Here is a 20,687-nt window from a genome sequence, read left to right as displayed (position 1 = left end):
TTGTCTTCATTTTCGTCTTCGTCTCAGCACGCACTATGTTTGCAGCCTAAGGCTGCAGAATATCATTCCAATTCTGGTCCACAATATGCCTATTGTGGTATAGTTTATTCTGCTGGTCCCATAAACATTGTTTTTAAAAAACGGCTGAAATTAATTCTTCATTTATTATAGACATTTTTACAAAACATGTGCTTCAGGAAAATTGCAAGTCACAAGTAAATTGCAGTGTTGCCAAATGAAAATTTGGCTCTCTTCCTTAAAAATCTCAAAAAGTTGAAATTTTCCCCTAAAAATTCCAGTTTTTCCCCTAAAATTTAAAAAAAAAAAGAAGAAGAACAACTCAAAATAGCAAGGGATTCGTCTTCAAAAACAGTACTGCTCCGTTTGAAGCTGATCGCTTGCGTTTCGTCTTCATCTTCGTCTTCGTCTCAGCGCGCACTATGTTTGCGGGTGAGCGAATTCATATGAATTGTTCTGCACTGTTTTTCGTTTTCAGCTTCGTCTTCATTTTCAGCTTCGTCTCAGCGCGCACTATGTTTGTAGCCTAACAATAAGTGTATCAAATCTTACAATACTACCTAACTAGCAGTCATGTGACTGGTACAGAGTAAATGGCCCTGACTAATTATGGCTGGGTTGGATGGTCGTTACGTAGTAGGCGGCTTCTTCTGGAAACTCGTATCAAGTCCCTTGCTAAAGGATTTGGATGGGTGGAGAGTTTTTCCTTGTATGACGCTTTTTGTTTTTCTATTTCGTTCTTAACTGCAGGAATGCCGAGTTCCCTGTGGATGTGTTCGTTGCGAATATACCATGGTGCCCCAGTGATAGTTCTCAGGATTTTTGATTGGGCGCGCTGTATGATGTCTAGATTGGTACTGCACGCGTTCCCCCAGAGCTTCAGTGTGGAGTTGTAGAGCAGGACCTTGTAGTCCAGACACAGGGGCGATCGGGAGTTTATGTGCCAGTGGAGGCTGCTGGCTTTTAGTTTTAGATGAATTTTCTTGCATTCAATGTGTCTTCGCCATGTTAGGCGTCTGTCCAGGTGGACGCCCAGGTAAGTTACCACGTTGACTTCGGGGATCTGCGTGCTGTTCAGGTAGAGCGGAGGGCATGTTTGTCTATTGAGAGTGAACGTTATGTGCTTACACTTTTGTTCATTTATTTTAATATGCCAATCAGCCACTTCTCGACTACCTTGAGGTGGTTGGCGAGCTGGGTTGTTGCCCGGACTGGACATCTGGAACGGCTGAGGATCGCAGTGTCGTCAGCGAAAGTGGATAGTGTTAGCTGGTCGCTTGTGGGGATATCCGCTGTGTATAGGACAAATAGGGTAGGCCCAAGTGCGCTTCCTTGGGGAACTCCAGCTTCGATTGAATAGGTGCCGGATGTTGTTGCGTTGCACCTCACTGCGAAGACTCTGTTGTAGAGATACGACTCAAGTAATTTGTGTATGTATGCCGGCAAGAGTGTTTTAATTTTGTGCATGAGGCCATTGAGCCAGACGCGGTCGAATGCTGGAGAAACGTCTAGTAATATTGCGCTGCAATATTCTCGATGTTCGAAGGCTGTGCGAATTTCTGATGTTATTCTGTTAACTTGCTCTATAGTTCCATGCTTTTCTCTGAAGCCAAATTGATGAGCTGGGATGATGTTGTGAGCTCCCAGATATGGCATTATGCGCTTTAGTAGGCATTTTTCAAATAACTTGGACAAGCAAGATAGTAGACTTATTGGTCGGTAGGATGATGGAATCGTGTGGTCTTTTCCGGGCTTCGGTATCATTATAATTATAGATATTTTCCATTTAGTTGGGTAATGGCCGAGACTTATGATCCCATTGAAGATTTTACAGATGACCTCAATAGCACAATTCGGAAGTTCAATTATCATTTTTTGAGTTATTAGGTCATCGCCGGCAGCCTTTTTCGGCTTCAGTTCCCTGATGACCTTCGTGATCTCGTTCGGACGAAATAATGTTGGAGTAGATTCCGTTTCAGTTTGGCCCGAAGGGCCTTGGCGTTTATTAGATTGCGTGGGATGTTTTTTGTCACCGCAAAGTCGATTAGATCAGGTATCTTTCTGGGGTCTGCTGGCCAATAGGTGGGGCGACCAGGGGAAACGTAGTCCAGCTTATTTCTCACATTGATGAGAGCGTTATACAGTTGTCTTCCCTTGGGGGTCACGAGGCGGGATCCCCAATGCGTGTGCTTGGCGTTGTAATCTCCTGCAGCTATGAAACGATCTCCAAGACAGTTGTTGTCCATGAATTGGCCTTCAGAGATTGTAAAGTGAGGTGGGCAGTAGACAGTAGAAATGCAAAGGTTGCCGTTTCCTGACTGCACTTTAATGGACGTAGCTTGCAAGTAATTTGTTGCAAACCTTTGGTGAATGTGGTGTTTGATGCGTTCTCTGATAAGGATGCCGGTCCCGCCGTGGGCTTTACCATCTGGATGATCTGTGCGGTGGAAGGTATAACCTCTTATATTGAAGTTGTATCTGCTTGTGAGGTGCGTTTCAACCAGTAGCATGGCGTCGATGTGGTTTTCATTTAGGAATTGTGTTAGTTCAAGTTTATGCCGTGAGACGCCGTTGGCATTCCACGTGGATATACGTAGATTGGACATTGATTATTTCGACTGTTGTGCTACAAGCAACTATATCACCATATTCTGATTCTGGACAAGCGTTTGCATGGTCGTTTTCATAAATGACATGAGTTCCATCATACTTTGTTGCATGGTCACAATCATGTATTCCAGGTTGTTTTGTGACTGCCCTGGGGCCTGCTGAGAGTTTACCGAGTTTGAGGGGGGAGGATTTTGCATACCTGTTCGTAGAGCTTCAGCGTAGGAGATGCCCGTGGGGGCATTTAGCGGACCAAAAGGGGATCTGGCTGCTTTGGCAAAGAATACATCTGGAGTAATTTTTGAATTAAAATACACATTTTGTGTATTTTGTTGGCGTGTAGCTGTTGCTCGTCGCATGCGACTCTTCAGCTCCTTTTAGACCACGCAGCCTCTGTAGTTAGCTGTGTGATTTCCTCCACAGTTTCCGCATTTTTTCGTTTTTGGGTCTTCTTTGTTTGCAGGGCAGTGTGCGGAATTGTGGAAGTCTCCACAGACTACGCAGACGGTGATTCTTCGATGCAATAGGAACTGCAACTTGTAGATCGGGTGAACTTCATTCTTCTTCAGGGTTTTACTTTCTGGCTCCAGTTCGACTTTGAAAAGTGGCTGCGGATTTTTGTTTTTATTTATAATGTTGCTGACACCTTTGGCAAGGAAACCCCTCCCTTTCAGGGCTTCCACTATCTCAGAGGGGGCGACGTCTGGCTCAATTCCTTTTAACACGACTTGCAGTCCCTTGCTGATTTTTAGTTGGTAGGTGTAAAAGCTCTTTTTTGCTTCGTGCAGGTAATTAGACACAGCTCGAAAGTGTTCTTCTGCTTAAGTTTGAACTTTGGTTTCGCAAATGTTCCCTTTAATAATCGGAACAACATGAAAATTTCCGTCCCCGACCACCGCAACAATTTTGTTGACCAGGGCGTTTGAACTTTTCTCCCTTATATATATAGGTGGGGGCTTTGGCTGTTTTTGAGTCTCCTGCTCCAGCTCTGCTTCATTATTCTTACCAGCTGCTAGCGGAGAAAATCTATTGGAGTTGTTTGGGTCGTAGCTTTTGGTGACACGGTTGATCTTAGGTTTGTTACCAACCGTGTTATGGGGGCTAAGCTTACGCTTAATTTGGATGTAGCGATCCATGCCAGTCTGTATGGCTGGAACCGCTTGTTGCTTATCGGAGCTCACGGTTTTTGTTACCATTGTATTTTGCGCTGCGGCCGTTGGCACCGATTTCGCAATATTGGTCGTTGGTTTAGTTGTTGCTGTTGCTTTTGTTGCGTTTGCTGAAATTGCACCTCTGCTTGTTGTTGGTGCGTCTTCCATCGAAGCCGGTGGTGGTGGGGTTTGGCATTGGGAGCTCCAAGATGTAGGAGCTGGAATGAGTAGGGCGGGTGAGCAAGAGTGCGCTCTCGTGCCGTCGGCGGTCAGTAGAGCCGGGTTGGGCTTGGTAGACGTTTTTTCTGCTTCGTTATCGCGAGTTGAGAAATAAGTGAAAACACCGTTTCTTTGGTTTACAGAGGTTCTACGCTCATTCTTTTGATCGCCGCTCATTATTTTGAGCTTGTTACACGTGGCACCATATAAATGAACTTTGCAGCTCTAAAACACGTCTCACGCACTAGTGTCCGTATGTCATACGCACTGTAGGGCTTGGCCTAGCTGACAGTACGTAGTTTAGAGTTCCGATTTTACTTTTTTACCATGAAAAAACACTTCGAGAATAAACCCCGCGTAGCGGTCGTCCGTAAGCACGTAAGCACTCGATGAAGGTCGAATGCGAATGTCTTATATATATGGATGACATTATGGTAAACTCGACATCCCTGCAAGAACACATAACGGATTTGGAGAAAGTCTTCAAGAAACTTACGGAGGCGAACTTCAAATTGCAATTGGAGAAAACAGAATTTTTAAGGAAGGAGGTTGAATACTTGGGACATGTAGTGACCCAACAGGGGATTAGACCGAACCCAGGGAAGATTGAGGCGATAAAAAGATTCGAGATTCCCAAAACCAGGAAACAAATTAAATCATTCCTGGGCCTGTTGGGGTACTATAGGAAGTTCATAAGAGATTTTGCGGCTATTACAAAGCCATTGACAAGACAGTTGAAAGGGAAAAAGGCTGTACAAATAGATCAGGAATTCTATGATGCATTCGAGGTATGCAAGACCTTGCTGTGCAATGATCCCATACTTCAATTCCCCTATTTTGAGAAACCTTTTATCCTCAGCACGGATGCGAGTAATTATGCGATTGGCGCCGTCTTGTCCCAAAGGAACTTGGGAACGGACAGACCAATAGCATACGCTAGCAGAACGCTGTCAGTAATTTTTGAATTAAAATACACATTTTGTGTATTTTGTTGGCGTGTAGCTGTTGCTCGTCGCATGCGACTCTTCAGCTCCTTTTAGACCACGCAGCCTCTGTAGTTAGCTGTGTGATTTCCTCCACAGTTTCCGCATTTTTTCGTTTTTGGGTCTTCTTTGTTTGCAGGGCAGTGTGCGGAATTGTGGAAGTCTCCACAGACTACGCAGACGGTGATTCTTCGATGCAATAGGAACTGCAACTTGTAGATCGGGTGAACTTCATTCTTCTTCAGGGTTTTACTTTCTGGCTCCAGTTCGACTTTGAAAAGTGGCTGCGGATTTTTGTTTTTATTTATAATGTTGCTGACACCTTTGGCAAGGAAACCCCTCCCTTTCAGGGCTTCCACTATCTCAGAGGGGGCGACGTCTGGCTCAATTCCTTTTAACACGACTTGCAGTCCCTTGCTGATTTTTAGTTGGTAGGTGTAAAAGCTCTTTTTTGCTTCGTGCAGGTAATTAGACACAGCTCGAAAGTGTTCTTCTGCTTAAGTTTGAACTTTGGTTTCGCAAATGTTCCCTTTAATAATCGGAACAACATGAAAATTTCCGTCCCCGACCACCGCAACAATTTTGTTGACCAGGGCGTTTGAACTTTTCTCCCTTATATATATAGGTGGGGGCTTTGGCTGTTTTTGAGTCTCCTGCTCCAGCTCTGCTTCATTATTCTCACCAGCTGCTAGCGGAGAAAATCTATTGGAGTTGTTTGGGTCGTAGCTTTTGGTGACACGGTTGATCTTAGGTTTGTTACCAACCGTGTTATGGGGGCTAAGCTTACGCTTAATTTGGATGTAGCGATCCATGCCAGTCTGTATGGCTGGAACCGCTTGTTGCTTATCGGAGCTCACGGTTTTTGTTACCATTGTATTTTGCGCTGCGGCCGTTGGCACCGATTTCGCAATATTGGTCGTTGGTTTAGTTGTTGCTGTTGCTTTTGTTGCGTTTGCTGAAATTGCACCTCTGCTTGTTGTTGGTGCGTCTTCCATCGAAGCCGGTGGTGGTGGGGTTTGGCATTGGGAGCTCCAAGATGTAGGAGCTGGAATGAGTAGGGCGGGTGAGCAAGAGTGCGCTCTCGTGCCGTCGGCGGTCAGTAGAGCCGGGTTGGGCTTGGTAGACGTTTTTTCTGCTTCGTTATCGCGAGTTGAGAAATAAGTGAAAACACCGTTTCTTTGGTTTACAGAGGTTCTACGCTCATTCTTTTGATCGCCGCTCATTATTTTGAGCTTGTTACGCGTGGCACCATATAAATGAACTTTGCAGCTCTAAAACACGTCTCACGCACTAGTGTCCGTATGTCATACGCACTGTAGGGCTTGGCCTAGCTGACAGTACGTAGTTTAGAGTTCCGATTTTACTTTTTTACCATGAAAAAACACTTCGAGAATAAACCCCGCGTAGCGGTCGTCCGTAAGCACGTAAGCACTCGATGAAGGTCGAATGCGAATGTCTTATATATATGGATGACATTATGGTAAACTCGACATCCCTGCAAGAACACATAACGGATTTGGAGAAAGTCTTCAAGAAACTTACGGAGGCGAACTTCAAATTGCAATTGGAGAAAACAGAATTTTTAAGGAAGGAGGTTGAATACTTGGGACATGTAGTGACCCAACAGGGGATTAGACCGAACCCAGGGAAGATTGAGGCGATAAAAAGATTCGAGATTCCCAAAACCAGGAAACAAATTAAATCATTCCTGGGCCTGTTGGGGTACTATAGGAAGTTCATAAGAGATTTTGCGGCTATTACAAAGCCATTGACAAGACAGTTGAAAGGGAAAAAGGCTGTACAAATAGATCAGGAATTCTATGATGCATTCGAGGTATGCAAGACCTTGCTGTGCAATGATCCCATACTTCAATTCCCCTATTTTGAGAAACCTTTTATCCTCAGCACGGATGCGAGTAATTATGCGATTGGCGCCGTCTTGTCCCAAAGGAACTTGGGAACGGACAGACCAATAGCATACGATAGCAGAACGCTGTCAGGATCGGAGGTGAATTATGCTACGATCGAAAAAGAAATGCTCGCCATTATTTGGGCGATTAAGCATTTTAGGCATTATGTGTTCGGTACAAAGTTCAAAATAGTCACCGACCATAGGCCGTTAACATGGTTAATGAGCGTCAAGGAACCTGATTCCAAACTTGTAAGATGGAGGCTCCAAATGCTGGAGTACGATTACGAGATTGTATACAAAAAGGGTTCCCTGAACGTAGTCGCTGACGCATTGAGCAGAATCCAGCCTGAGCTCAACGCGTTCGAAGATGCTTTCGAGATGGCGACCGATGGAGAGACAATTCACTCTGCTGGAAAAGATCTCCAATTGGGATTCCCAATATCGGAAAAACCACTAAACGAGTATAACATTCAAGTGGTCGTACAGGAAGGTAGGGTAGCGAGAATTCAGAAACAAATTCCGTTCAGGAATAAGTTGAGAATAATTTGGACGGATAATAATTTCGACGATGAGATAGTTAGTCGAAGGTTAAAAGAAATCCTAAAACCAAAAAGAACGGTAGCCCCCCTGATCCCAGACAACTTAGTGATAACAATCCAGAATGCATATTGTAAGTATTTCGCTTACAGCAAGTTGTATAAGGCAATAAGGTGTACTTTTTTATTGCCGGATATAACGGAAAAGAGGGAACAGGAGCAGATTATCAAAGACTATCATGAAAGATCAAATCACAGAGGGATAGACGAAACCTTAGCACACCTGAAAAGGAAGGTGTTTTTCGTCCATATGAAACAAGCAATTACCCAGACAATTAACAATTGCGATAGTTGCCAAACACAGAAGTACGATAGGAGACCAAATAAGATCATATATAGCCTTACAGAGACACCTGAGAGGCCAATGGAAATAGTGCATATTGACTTGTACTTCGTGAACAAGAAAAATGTACTAACCATTATTGGATAAGTTCTCGAGGTACGCTTGGGGATTACCAATCCCAGCAAAAGAGAGCGTTAACATCGTCAAGGCAATAAAGAGTTTCATGGCCCTATTCGGGGTGCCTAAAAAGATAGTCTGTGACCAAGGAGTGGAATTCTCTTCCAACTTGTTCTAGGACTTTTGCAGGCAGTATGAATTAGAGCTTTATACGACATCTTTCCAGCAATCGTCAAGTAATTCTACAGTTGAAAGACTGCACTAGACGATTACTGAGATTTATAGGCTGATATATGAGGCAAAGAAGAAAAATAAGCCGGAGATTACACATGAAGAAGTCTTAGATGAGGCATTCATAACCTATTATAATGCCATCCACTCAGCAACGAAACTAACGCCACAAGAGTTGTTCACAGGGAGGACGCATAACTTCCTAAATAACGTGTCATTTAATAGTGAACACGATTATTTACAGAAGATTAATGCGTTCCAAGCGGAGCTCAACCCAAAAATTAAAGAAAAGGTACATCAGGAGAAGAGGAAGAGAACAGAGGCGGCGAATGCCGACAGGCAAAACCCGGAACCAATAGAAGTAGGAGACACAATATTTAGGAAAGAAAACAGGAGGGACAAATTGACTCCTAGGTTTTCGAAACACCAGGTGATGGAGGACCACGGTCTAACATTAACCTCAACCAAACCTCAGAAAATCCATAAGGAAAAAATCAGAAATTTAACTAAACACAACGATTAATGAATAATTACAGATAGTCTGGGACCATGACGGCGGAGAGGAACTTTGAGCTCCGGCCGTTAGAAGGAGACGAGCCGTTGACACGAATAAACCTCGGGCCGGCGAAGAAAGTACAAACGCACAAGACGTTTGTGCACGTAGTACAACTCCAGGATTACAAAGAAGCAATGGAACAGATAGAGAAAACACTTAGTGAGGTAGTAGAGGAGGCAGAAACTAGAGACCTTGTTAGGGTTTTACAAAATAAACTGCGTATGATAAAGACCAGGTTAGAGGCAATAGGCCCTAGAAGAACGAAAACAAGAGGATTGATCAATGGACTAGGGTCCGTTGTTAAATCCATAACAGGGAATTTAGATGCGGAGGACGCCGAAAGGCTAGAGCAAGAAATAAGAAAGATGCAGGAAGAAGAAAGGAGCTTAAAAGAAAATTTGAACTCACAAGTAAGTACAGGAGCCAAATTCGCGATAATGTTCAAAAACTTGACTAAATGTATAAATGATGAACAAAATAGAGTAGCGACATTCAATAACAACTATAAGAATGGAATCAGTAAGACGTTTGTGGAAGAAGACAAGAGGATTTATAGGATAGAATATATCGAGAGAATCGCGATAACTATAGATATGCTAGGGTTAAACCTAAATAAGGTAGCTGAAAGTTTACTGTTAGCAAAGATCGGGCTAATCTCAAAGTTTATCTACGATAAGCAGGAAACAGCTAGACGTATAAGAGAGTTAGAGGAACAGGGAATAAAGATTTTATCGGAGGAGCACATGTATGAGTTCCTAGAATTAAGAACAATTATGAACAATACGGATATATTATTCTCAGTAAGACTACCAATGTTCAAAGAAGGAGAATATTATTTGCAAAGAATGGTACCGTTACCAATAAACAAAACTGAATTTGTAATTTCACCGGAATATATAGTAAACCATGAAAAGGAAATGTACTATTATAGTGATAAATGTCAGAAGATAAGGAATTTGTGTATTTGTAAGAATGATAGAATTGTAAAACAAGATAACGAAGAATGTCTTAGAAGTCTGATCAGCGGGAAGGAAGCGGATTGCGAGACGAGGGATGACGGACTCGTGACCAGGATCTTCGAGCCGGAGGAAGGCTACATCGCGATTTTCAACGGAGGAAACGTAAAGGCCCAAACAGACTGCGGACAAGAAAGAACCCTGAATGGGTCAGCGCTAATCACTTTCAGCGAATGCAAAGTAATGGTGAACAACGTCCAATACGAGACGATGGAGAAAATGGGTACAGAAAAACCAATGCTGGAGATACCGAAAATTCCAAATATGAGAAGGAACAGGACAACTAAGGAATTAGGAATCCACGAGTTGAGGATGGAAGACATCGAGACGAAATTGCAGATCGACAAAATACAATCGGGAGCAACAATACATACGACAACCACTTACACCATGTTGTCCGTGATACTGATAATAGTGTTGACTGTAGCATGTTTTTCCAAGAACACGACCACGTTTACACCAGCCGCTCCACCCGTTAACTCCACACAAACCATTGCTTCACCTGTCACTTTCACACCAACCATCGCTCTGCTATGGTCGGTAGTTTAGTCTGAGGGGGGAGGAGTTACCACCTCGACATACACCCTCGGTGGTCCCCCGCCGAAACCCCGTCGGCAGTCCGCCACTTAGGCCGCCTCAGCACATTTCATCGGCGGCCCCACCCCATAAACAACGACAATGTATTGGCAACTAAAGTTGCCATCTAAACATAAACATCGGGCCACTGCGGAAACCCGAGACGAGACCCAATTGTACATCCGCTCCAATTGCTACTCCATCCCGCTAGGTCAGCACATTTATGTATCAACGTTTGGGTTTGAATAAGAATTAAAAAGAATAAAGCATTCACTCTGATTTTTGATTCCAAACGATAAACGTAAAGCTTGTTGCATTTCTCTGGGAAAATTCACTGGAACACCTTTACAAGGGGCTATCATCTCTCAGCTATTTACTGGAACATCCTCTCCAAGGGTATTCATCTCTTAACTCGCGCCGTGCAACCTGCGGGAAGTGATAGTAAGCCTGTTTCTCCCATGTGTACTGTGGAGGGAACTCCCTTGCATACAGTCTGCAGTTCGAACGGACTGTGGGTTGCAAACATCCATCTGTTTCGTTGATGTGTTGCTGACCATATTAAATCGGACTTCGATTTATCAGTCTCACATTCTGTTTCAGTCTTGTCATTGAACAACTGAAATTCACATCGATTATCTACACTAAACGTAGCTTGATGATTGATGCATATATGTTCATCCTTTGGCAATTGTAGATATTGATCAAACTCGTCAGTAGTTAGTCCCATGAATTGATCTCTATGGGCATTGACAGTTATGATCCTTGTTTTGAGCTTGAATTCATGCCAGCTTCCTGCCTTCCATGCTGGTATGGGGATGACGCTGAAAACTTCTTGCTGCGCTAATGTACTAATGGCAGCGTTATTTTGAAGATAACATGGTCAGTGGTTGTTGTTGCATGCATGATTCGATAGTAGTTGTATTACGTCATTTGAAGAGACTGGCAGCTGTTGATACGGTGGGATGTGTTTCCTAATATTATCAAGTTGATCCCTTAATTGTTATGGAGAAACTAGCATGGGGCTATTTGTTCGTTGGCGAATGTCGGTAAGAACGTTGGTTATTTTATTTTGCATTCGCTGCATCCTACTTGCCAGTAGAGTGAGCTGGGCTGTTAGGACCATGAATGCTTGTTGCAGATAGTTGCCTTGATATTTTCCTCGTTCCCTGATAAGAGCATCTATTTGTTGTTCCATATTTCGGATGCGGTCGTTGGTAGCTGAACTGCTTTTCCTTACCACATTTATAGTGGAATTCAAAATCAATGTTTTGTTTGTAGCGCTTGTAGTGTGGCATATGTAGAGTGACGTTAGCGCCATCTAGGAGTCGCTCTACAAACGGGATTGGGGCAAAAGGAAAGCAGCAAGAAGAGTAACAGACCCTTCTGTCAACTTTCCCTGGCTCTATCTCCCAGGTTCGGCTAGCGGTTACCGCCACTTTTTGGCGTCTGGATCTTTCTTTTCCAATCGTTTCGTCAAAGGGGAAAGTTGTGCTGGGAAGGAATATTCCCAAGTCTGATTTTTTTTTAACCAGTTCAAACTCAAGCAGCCCGTAGCCGGAAAAGCAAACTTGTGTAAGTTCAGCGTAGCTTTAAGGCCTAGCGGCTTAATACGAAACTTATTGCTGAAAAATCATAGATCGCATTAATTGAGTGGATATTGGCGAATGAGAGAGACCCCGAAGTACGCACGGAAATCGCCGAAGTCAGGCAGCAAAAGCTCAACCGACCGCCGCTCCAGTTTGAGTTTTTTTTTGGGAGTCCCGCAGTCGTCGCGCAGCCGCCATAAGGGGAGTGTTTCAACGTCGCCGGGTGGAAAACCTATAAATCTCGGCAGGGCTGTGAAATCCTTATTTCTTATTTAACGAAGTGGAAAGGGATTTAAAAGTGTGCCTTTGCCTAGAAAAATCGCCCAGAAGAGCGCCCACCAAAAAGAAAGAAAAGGGCTAATAATAATACAATTATATGGCAAAGATGTAGTAACCTAAACCTAAAATCAGTGAAGAGAAAAGTTAAGCAGCCACGGAATAATTATAAATTTTGTTTAGTTATGTTTTAATTCAATGGGTTTTTTTTTGTTCTTTGTGTATGATTATGGCCATTAGGTCCATGCGAATGAGAGAAATAAAAAAGAATTTTATTTTGTGAGCGAAAATGATGACGAATAGGCAAAGGCAAAATTGAGTGATTTTAATATATGTGTATCGATATTAATTGAGTGATTTCTGCCCTGTGACTCGAGTTTTTTTTTTGAGTCGTTTGTCCTGTCCAAGGAATATTATTTTCTGATTTCCAGGTTTTTCTCAGGAAAGCGCTTTCTTCGAGGAGGACCTCCACTGCATTTCGGTGAGCAAATGAGTTTTGAAAAAAAAAAAAACAAAAAGGAATAAAAATTGCCAAAGAGATGGCACTAAAACGGCAAATTCGAAATATTTAAATTCAGCCAAAGAAAATAAAGAAAAGGAAAAAGGAGAGTCCAAAGGTTAGAGGTCCAAAACAATATTTTTATAACTAAATTGCGTATTTGTATCCCTCAAATTTTATTTAACTCTTGCCAAGAAAGTCTGATTCGCCTTCGCTTTAAAGAGAAAATTAATAATAATTCAAGTCTAGTTGATTTGTTCAATTCATTTTATCAAACGTATCGCATTAGGCCGCATTTTTGTACCATTTATGACCATACTACTTTATGTATTTTATATTTTTGTATTTTTATATTTGTATGCTTTTAAATGTTTCTATGCTAGGTTTTAAGTCATATCAATATTTATTCAGAAATTGTCATTATGACTCACCAATATTTTTCTGTTAGGTTTTAAATAAAATTATAATGTTTTAATTCCACCGATTTTAGTTGACTCGACGTAATATGAACCCCTGACACTCCTGCACACCTATGGGACCGCTTAAATATTTATATATCTTGGTGGTAGTTAAGCGGTCAAAGGAAGGGAGGGCAATATGACTCTCTACCAACATCTGAGATTTTCTGGTGTTCCAAAACAGGAAGAAGTGCAATAGACCCCAAAGTTAGTTTCAGTTTCTATTTCCGTAAATTTTGGTTAAAATATATAGTATTTCGTCCCTTCACGCGATCTCTTTTTGAAATAAATAATGAAAATAGGCAATACGAGAGAGGTAGCAAAGACCTACACCATTAGTCGACGAGCACAGCCGCCGAACATTTCGCGTGAGCGCTTCTTTCGAGTAAAACCTTAGCCTGAATAATTATCAATGTTCGTTACATTTATAATTATATTAGAATTATCATTATTATTTGATGGCGCCCAACTTAATGGCCACGTTTTTTACGTTGCTCACGGAATACAATTTTATGTTTTAGCCAGGTTAGAAATATTGAATAAAGGAAGGGAGGGCAATATGACTCTCTACCAACATCTGAGATTTTCTGGTGTTCCAAAACAGGAAGAAGTGCAATAGACCCCAAAGTTAGTTTCAGTTTCTATTTCCGTAAATTTTGGTTAAAATATATAGTATTTCGTCCCTTCACGCGATCTCTTTTTGAAATAAATAATGAAAATAGGCAATACGAGAGAGGTAGCAAAGACCTACACCATTAGTCGACGAGCACAGCCGCCGAACATTTCGCGTGAGCGCTTCTTTCGAGTAAAACCTTAGCCTGAATAATTATCAATGTTCGTTACATTTATAATTATATTAGAATTATCATTATTATTTGATGGCGCCCAACTTAATGGCCACGTTTTTTACGTTGCTCACGGAATACAATTTTATGTTTTAGCCAGGTTAGAAATATTGAATAAAGGAAGGGAGGGCAATATGACTCTCTACCAACATCTGAGATTTTCTGGTGTTCCAAAACAGGAAGAAGTGCAATAGACCCCAAAGTTAGTTTCAGTTTCTATTTCCGTAAATTTTGGTTAAAATATATAGTATTTCGTCCCTTCACGCGATCTCTTTTTGAAATAAATAATGAAAATAGGCAATACGAGAGAGGTAGCAAAGACCTACACCATTAGTCGACGAGCACAGCCGCCGAACATTTCGCGTGAGCGCTTCTTTCGAGTAAAACCTTAGCCTGAATAATTATCAATGTTCGTTACATTTATAATTATATTAGAATTATCATTATTATTTGATGGCGCCCAACTTAATGGCCACGTTTTTTACGTTGCTCACGGAATACAATTTTATGTTTTAGCCAGGTTAGAAATATTGGATTTAACTTCGAGCAAAAATCGAGCAACTAATTCTCGTCAGTTTAAGTTGAAAACCTTTTATATTTCCACTCAATTCAGCTTCGAACCTCGCTTAGATTTTGACTCAAACGCGTCGGACACGAAGAGGCAGAGTCAAGAGACATGAGCCATTCGTCCACGTTTGACCGAAAATTTTAGGAAGAGGCCCAAAAGGTATACCCTTACATTTTCAAGTCCATAGGGTTGGTTATTAAACGCATAGGAATTGCAGGTATTGAGTTTTTTTTAATTTAACTGCCTGACCACGGTTAATGAACCGTATTCAAATAGTAAATAATTCATAATCAGACATTAAAACTGGCCATAATTCGCATTGGATATGCAGTGGGTTTTTTTTACATAAGAACTCGCTGACCACGATGAATGGCATAGCTAACATGCTTCACAATTGTAAAGTGCGAAGCAGCCGGCTCGGATTATAGGCAGTGGAACGATCGTCTAGCCGCCGTCTGCAAGTGGTGCTTATTGTTGTTGTTGGCATTTTGGCAATGCGATAAGCGCAATGCACATGCAATTGCAATGTTGTTGTTGGAATTTTGGCAATGCGATAAGCGCAATGCACATGCAATTGCAATATTGTTTTTCTATGCACTTGTCTTATCTTTGTTAGGTTTGTTAGAGGGGGAATATTTATGTTCGACGTCAAATTATTTTATGATATTCATTTTTTTTGCTTCGTTTGTTTAAGAATTTATTTGATTTGATTTATTTGAATTTTTATATCATTTGTTGATTGTATTATTATTATTCGACTTTATTTATTAAAATTTTTATAGGCTTTTATATTTATACTTATACGGTCGATCGATTGTGATTTTTGTCAGTGTAGCCGAGCAGTTTGGTTCGATTTAGGTTCGCTTTAGTTCGAACGTGGATTGATTTTGCACAGTGAACTGGACAGCTGATTTCTTATAGGAGGTCATTGACCTCGCAATATAAAAGGAGATAAGATATTTTGGTCCAAGCAAACTGTTGGAATTTCTCACTCGATTTAAGCAATCTTATTCGCTATAGGTAATTAGTTTCAAACTTTGAATTAATTCTTAACATTAGAGCATTTATTTTTATTTTTGTTAGTTGTAAGCCTAGGATTTATTTATATCCAGTATGACTGATGGCGAAAGTACCTAAGCCCGTCAGTGTCCGCTGTGCGAGTGCTATTTAGATTCCGCCAAAACATATAAAACTAAATGCATGCATGAGTTTCATTAATCCTGTATCGCAGCGTATTCCAAGACCCATACTACATGTCCTACTTGCCAAACTGTATGCTTTGAGAAGCTAGCAACTCCAGCTCTGAATACCAGACAGCAGAAGGGCCAGGTGCTGACGCCAATTGCAACTAGAAGTTCAGCAGAGTTGGAGGCGTCTCGAGCTGAGTTAATTAAGAATACTGTGAAAAGCGCTATACAAGGGATGCAAAATGAGTTACTAACCCAGTTGTCCGATAGCATGGATAAGTTAATAGACAATAATCTTACGGCACGTCTGCAGCCAATAGGTGTGAATAACTCCGAGCCAGGAGAAGGGGTATATATGGGGCGATAAATGCCTGTAGAGAATACGGGTGTTCGAGCAGGCTCAGGACGAGGAACTCCTAGAAGCTCCATATCCGATCTAAGCCAGAGGCCCGATAAAGTAGGCCACATCTTAAATAGTTGGAAATTGCGTTTTAGCGGTAGTTCGGATGGCATTAGCGTTGATATCTTTATTTATCGGGTGCAGGCTCTCACAGAACAGACTCTGGAGGGGAACTACTCGATCCTCAGTAGCAATGCGAGCCTGTTATTTGAAGGGAAGGCTAGGGAATTTTATTAGAGATGCCACAAGCGAACAAGGGATCTTCAGTGGGAATTTCTTTGTAGTGCTTAAAGGAAACAATTTCATAATGCTCGGACGAACATTGACATAAGGAAGGCCATTCGCGATTGGAAACAGCGAGAAAAAGAAGGATTTGACCCGTTTTATGATGCTGTCGTGGAGATGATGAACAGTTTGGATGTGCCTTTATCGGAAATGGAAGTCGTCGAAATTTTAAAGCGAAATTTTAGGCCGGAAATAAGGCACGAGATTTTAAATCTGCAAGTACGAACGGTGGAAAAATTGCGAGAAATTTGTCGTCGTAGGGAAGACTTTTTGAATGAGGTTCATAAGGCTCAGGGATTCCAAAAGGTTGTTCCATTTAAGAAGCAGGTTTCTGAAGGTTTCTGAGGAGGTCCAGTGGGAAGATGCCGAGGAATTTTCTGATGTCGATAACAATTGGGAAGTCGGGGCAGTTGCGCTTATCTGCTGGAACTGCCATAAAGAGGGCCACCGATATCAAGACTGCAAGTCTAAGAAAAAAGTTTTCTGTTTCGGATGCGGCCTTATGAATGCCTACAAACATACTTGTATTTGGTGCCAAAAAAACGCAAGGACGAACACAGGCAGTTATCGCTAATCGACCTGTGTTCAACCAAGCAAGGCAACCAACGAAGAATTGAGTCCCCAATAGAGATTCCCATTTCTTGTGAGTCTGAGTCCATTGAAGAAAAAAAATATTCGAATTGTTGGCCTAAGCTAGTTAGTAACAATTCTAGTTTAAACAGTCAGGAATTTCATAAAAGAAAAATATTTAGAAATACGAAAAGATTAAGAGCATTTGGAATTCCATCAAAACTATTAATTGTATACATTCTAAAAACAATGATATTCGTCCTTATGCCGAAGTTAAGTTATTGGATAGGGTGGTGACTGGATTGTTGGATACCGGAGCAGCTATAAATGTCATCGGTGGCAAGTTGGCGGAGCAAATCATTCGCAGTAGAGTCAGATTCAAGAGTGTCTCTATGGTAGCACATACAGCAGATAGAACAAAGCAGGACGTCATAGGAAAATTAAAAACCGAAGTGATCTTCAAGGACGTAGCTAAAGAGCTCGAGTTTCACATTGTGCCGTCCTTGAGCCAGGATCTGTACTTAGAGATACATTTTTGGAAAACATTTGGTTTGTTACCATCGTCTATGCAAGTTTCTGAAATAGTATCAGGTAATCATATGCTGTCCGATGACCAACGAAGTAGCCTCAGTGAGGTGGTGGCCAAATTTCCCTCATTCCCCGTATCCGGTCTGGGAAAAACTACATTAATTTCCCATGAAATTGATGTCGGTGATGCTAAACCGGTTAAACAGCGTCATTTTCCTGTATCCCCATGCGGTAGAAAAGTTGCTATATGCCGAAGTTGACAGAATGCTGGAAATGGGAGTGATAGAGGAGTCTCAGAGTGCATGGTCATCACCAGTCGTTCTTGTTCAGAAGCCAGGGAAGGTCCGTCTGTGTTTAGAAAGTCGAAAAGTAAGTGCTGTGACGAAAAAGGTTGCGTATCCTTTACCGCAGATCGATGGTAACCTGTCAAGACTCCCGAAGCCATTGTTTATCTCGAGTTTGGATCTGAAAGATGCCTATCCCGTTAGATCCAAAATTCCGCGAAAAGACGGCTTTTACCATTCCGGGGAAGCCGCTTTATCAGTACAAAGTGATGCCATTCGGGCTTACAAGCGCCTCACAAACTATGACGCGCCTAATGAACATGGTCATACCAGCCAATCTGCGAAACGAGGTTTTTGTTTACCTGGACGATCTGTTGGTGGTGTCGGATAGCTTTGAAACCCACCTAAAGGTGTTAGACAAGTAAAGATCGCTGGTTTAACGCTTTATGTAGAAAAAAAACCATTTTTGTATGCGATCAGTGAAGTATTTAGGCCACATAGTTGGGGAAGGAGTTATACGGACTGAACCAGACAAAATATCGGCAATGTCTAAATTTCCGCTGCCAAAAACTTTAAAATCTCTCCGCAGTTTCTTGGGAATGGTTGGCTGGTATCGCAAATTTATCAGCAATTTTGCCTCGGTAGCAGCCCCACTAACAGACTTGCTTAAACCCAAGGAAAAATTTCAGATGACCCCAGAAGGCGAAACGGCCTTTAACCAGCTAAAAACTATGCTATGTTCTGCTCCTGTCTTACGCAGCGCAGATTTCAACAAACCTTTTTTCGTGCAATGCGACGCTAGTAAAACGGGAGTAGGGGGAGTCTTGGTACAGAAAACTGAGGAAGGTGACGAATATCCGATTGCATTCGTGTCAAAAAAATTAAACAACTATTTAGTTACGGAGCAGGAATGTTTAGCCGCTCGAAGGATATGAATTTACTGTCAAAACAGACCATGCGTAACTTAAATGGCTCATGTCCCAGACCGATTTACATTCCCGTTTAGCTCGGTGGGCACGCAAGCTCCAAGGCTTCAATTTTAAGATAGAGCATCGAAGTGGTAGACTGAACGTTGTACCAGATTCTTTGTCAAGGGTAAACGAGGCCGAGTTAGCATCTATTGATTCGAGCCATGGGTTGTTAGTCGATCTTCAGTCGCCACATTTCAGATCTGAAGAATATGTGAAGAGAGCGAAAAGGGTAGAGGCAAACCAGGCTAAATTGGCAAACTTGAAGGTAGTAGATGATGGACTGCTATATAGAAGATCAGAGCATGCTACTGGCGACCAGCTGCATGATATATTTATTTGGAATCTTTGGATTTCCGAAAAATTAGTAGCTGAAGTTTTGAAGAAATCCCACGATGATCCACTTGCTTCACATGGAGGTGTACACAAAACTTTGGAGAGAATTCGCAGATATTATTTTTGGCCTGGTCTGGTTAATGACGTTAAGTCATACATTCAATCCTGTGAAACTTGTAAAACCACCAAGTATCCAAACAGAACACAGCGACCGCCAATTGGCGTGGCACCAGAATCACAGCGGTTCTTTCAGCGGTTATATGTTGACTTTCTAGGCCCATTTCCCAGATCTCGCTCTGGCAATGTGGGAATTTTCATTGTGTTGAACCATTACTCCAAGTTTCTATTTCTAAAAGCGGTCAAGAAGCTCTCAGCAGAGGTGGTGATAAAATATATGCAGCAAGAATTATTGCACACATTCGGATTCCCAGAGACAATGGTATCGGTAACGGATCACAGTTCAAGGCAGAAGCTTTTCAGAAGTTTCTAAGGGTGTACCAGATATCGCACACCCTTACAGCGGCCTACTCACAGCAGGCGAATGCTTCTAAAAGGGTGAATCGATCAGTCATTGCCGCCATTCGATCGTATGTGGTGACCAAAAAGATTGGGATGAGCTCAGTAGCATATGGGTAGTTAAATAACCCGGCTTTCGGGACCTTTGATGTCAGTAAAAAGGGTAATAAAAATGCAATTAATGGATTAGCTGTCAAAATTAGAGTGGTTTAGATAATAAAAATGCACTTAGTTAGGGGGAGATATGAACCTGTCATAAAAGGAGGTAATAAAGATGGAATAAATTAGGGTCAGTGCATGTAAAAGGACACTTGAGATCAAGTGTTCAAGGGTTCCCACAGGGATACGGATACGAGTGCGAATGCAACGGAGCGATCCCGGTAGCGATCCCGGATCGATGCACGTGCACCGACGACCCCTCACTTAGAGGGTGAGGCAATTGAAAAAGGGCGCACCGGGGAGATCCTGCACCGACAGGAGTGATCCTGACCCACACGTGTACGTTCACCCACTTAAGGCAATTGAAAAAGGGCGCACGGCGGCGGTCCTGCTCCGCCCGGATAAGGCAATTGAAAAAGGGCGCACGGCGGCGGTGCTGCTCCGCCCGGAGTGATCCTGAGCATCCCGTGTACGTTCACCCACGATCCTCGTTTGAAAAAGGGACAGGGTGTTAGTGAAGAAGGGCGCCAGACGTGAACGTTCAGGCAACATCCATCGATTGAAAAAAGGACGGGGTGTAAGTGAACAAGGGCGCCAGAGTCGAAACATGTTCCCACCCACGACTCAGGACTGTGATTTTCCCTGTGAGATACCTCACTTGATAAAGGTCACTTGTTTTCCCACTGAAGGGCCGCTGGAAAGAGGATCAGAGCAGTCAAATTTTCCCACCCTCATCCCACCTACACTAGATCAAGTGCGTGCAACAACCTGCTCAATTAGTTCACCAAAGTAGAGATGGTGAAGGATGCACTTGTAACGGTTTCTCAACAGTCTGTGCAATGTGAAACACCCCATCCACCCAAAACTCAAATCCACAGTCAATCTGAAAAGTAAAGGCTGCAAAATATCCAATTTCCACCATTAAAAAAATGCTATCATTTTATTTTTTTTGTAAAT

This window comes from Drosophila kikkawai, chromosome X (assembly GCF_030179895.1).
Source record: "Drosophila kikkawai strain 14028-0561.14 chromosome X, DkikHiC1v2, whole genome shotgun sequence".
Classification (NCBI taxonomy): domain Eukaryota; kingdom Metazoa; phylum Arthropoda; class Insecta; order Diptera; family Drosophilidae; genus Drosophila; species Drosophila kikkawai.
The sequence above is the reverse complement of the archived record's forward strand: the minus strand, read 5'-3'. Positions refer to the sequence as shown.